At 52.3% G+C, this 2500-nt stretch overlaps 1 pseudogene across 1 annotated transcript in view; it reads left to right on the forward strand.

Annotated features, from left to right (window-relative positions):
• Positions 1–1119: 1119 nt before the first annotated feature.
• LOC308150730 (protein TANC2-like) overlaps positions 1120–2500 on the forward strand; it is a 51237-nt pseudogene continuing 49856 nt past the window's right edge. Inside the window, exon 1 of the transcript in view lies at positions 1120–1183. The product of the transcript in view is annotated as a protein TANC2-like (transcript). The remainder of the gene's footprint in view (positions 1184–2500) is intronic.

The raw sequence follows: 2500 nt of genomic DNA on the forward strand, positions 1-2500 counted from the left end.
CAGGCAGAGAGGAGAGGCGAGGAGAGAAGGGGCGAGGCAGGGAGGAGAGGAGGGGTGGGGAGGGGAGGGGAGGGGCAAGGCAGGGAGAATAAGAGGGAGGAGAGGAGTGAGGCATGAGGGAGATCCCCGCTGGCTTATCAATGTGTTGTTGTTTGGTGTGAAGAGAGGAGAAGCGAGGCTGGGGGGGAGAGGAGGAGAAACCACGATTCTCACTGAGTCATACTACGGTTAACATGGAACATCTGTTCTCTCTGCCTCCCTCTCTCACTCTCTCTCTCTGTCTGTCTTTTTGATCCCCTTAATTTTTCTTCCTTCCTCTCTCTCTCTCTCTCTTCCTCTCTTCCTCTCCCTCACTCGCCGTGCGCTGACAGTGACAGTGAATGTGTGGGTCTAGTCTCTGTTTAGAGGGACTGTGTGTGTCTGTGTGTGTGTGTGTGTGTGTGTGTGTGTGTGTGTGTGTCTCTCTGTCTCTGTCTCTGTCTGTCTGTCTCTCTGTGTCTCTCCTGGTTCATTAAGTCGCTGTGTGGAGAAGGGAAAGATACACACACACACACACACACACACACACACAGTAATTACCGGGGTGTGACGCTGTTTGACGTAGGGACCTAACGTAGTCCACTCGTGCATTTAAAAAAATGTTTTGATTTATTTGAAAGTTAAAAAGTGACACAAACATAAATCACAGTGTGAGACTCAATAACTAACGAGGGTAAAACACAGAAAAGTCAGAGACTTTATTTCCTCTGTGGTCCTCTTCCACATGACAGACCTACCAGACAAGGCATCACAACATGTACTGTGGCAACGACCAAAACAACAATATACAACAATATAAAACAATATAAAACACATCATGAACCTCACTGTTATAAACCACAGGAGGACGCTGTGGACTCTAACACACACACACACACACACACACACACACACACACACACACACACACACACACACACTCACACACACACACACACACACACACGTGTCTTCAGACTACTGACAGTCACCAACACCAGAACATGCTCTGATCTAACGGTGTCTCCTCCCTGTCACTGCAGGTGTCTCCATAGCGTCACCTGACCAGACCACCTGACCCGTCACCTGACCAGAGCGGCCATGTTCAGAAACAGCTTGAAGATGCTGCTGGGCGGCAAGTCCAACCGCAAGAACCGCAACAGTGGTGAGTCTCTCTGTGTGTGTGTGTGTGTGTGTGTGTGTGTGTGTGTGTGTGTGTGTCTGTGTCTGTGTCTGTGTCTATGTGTGTGTGTGTGACTACACACCTGACACACTGTTTAATAGTGACTACACACCTCACACACTCCTGGCAGTCCAGTCTGTAGGGTTACAAGTGGTGAAACCCTGACTCACCATCCCTCCTCTCTGAAAAACACGAGACACACAAGGTGCTCGCCCGTTGCCACGGTGACACATTGCCACGGTGACACATCGCCATGGTGACACCTGACCGGGCCGTGTCAACAGGAAACAGTTTGTGGTCGGAGGTCACGGCGAGAGGAAGCGAGGGCCCTGAGACACCGCTCGTCTCCTGTGGGTCCTGTGAACCTCGATAAACGTGTGTTACGAGGCTCTGGGGGGGGGTCCCTGTCAGACCTGGGGGGGTGGGTGTGTGTGTGTGTGTGTGTGTGTGTGTGTGTGTTGGCTGAGGCTCTGTCGCCTGCCCTGTCAGACTGGGGGGGGGGAGTGTGTGTGTGTGTATGTGTTTGTGTGTCTGTGTGTGTGTCTGTTTGTGTGTTTGCGTGTCTGTTTGCGTGTTTGCGTGTGTGTCTGTGTGTGCGTGTGTGTGTGTGTATATGTGTGTGTGTTTGCGTGTGTATATGTGTGTGTGTGCCTGTGTGTGTGAGTGTGTGTGTTGGCTGACGGGGGGGTTTCCCTGTTTCACTGCTGTGCTCTTCACAGGCTCTGTCTGAGGTGGGCTCAGGAACTCCAGCCCCAGCACCCCCCTCGACTCCTCCACACAGAATCTGTCCCCCTCTGTCTGGGCGTCGTTTGTTTACGAACCTGGAACCTATTATCTCCAGCTCGTTGTGACTTCTCGTCTTCTGATCTCGGTCGGTCTCTGCGAGGGACGACGTCAGAGCTTTGATACCGATACCAGGGAACGTTCTGGAACAGTTTTGTGTTGCTTGTATTTTTTTCTTTTTTCTTTTATAAACGTTGTGTTTTTTGAGCGGTGTTTCATCACGCGTGTCATGTGATCCGTCGTCGATCCGGATGAGGTCAGGCGGCGGTGTCGTCGCCGGTTTCGGCTGATGAACAGGGGGGGGGGGGGGGGGGGAGGCTGGCGGAGGTCGAAAATCAGAGGACGGGGGTCGTCGTCGTTGTTATATAATGTAATGCGTGGGGTGGAGTGAGGAGCGTTATTATTGGATGCGTCCCACACACACACACACGTGTTTTTCCGATTCCGTTCCCTCGTTCCCTCGTTCCGTCCCGAGGGTTACAACGAGTGCGCCGGGCCTCCGATCTCTACCTCCAC

Source organism: Nansenia antarctica (assembly GCF_963989245.1).
Source record: "Nansenia antarctica genome assembly, chromosome: 2".
Taxonomy (NCBI): domain Eukaryota; kingdom Metazoa; phylum Chordata; class Actinopteri; order Argentiniformes; family Microstomatidae; genus Nansenia; species Nansenia antarctica.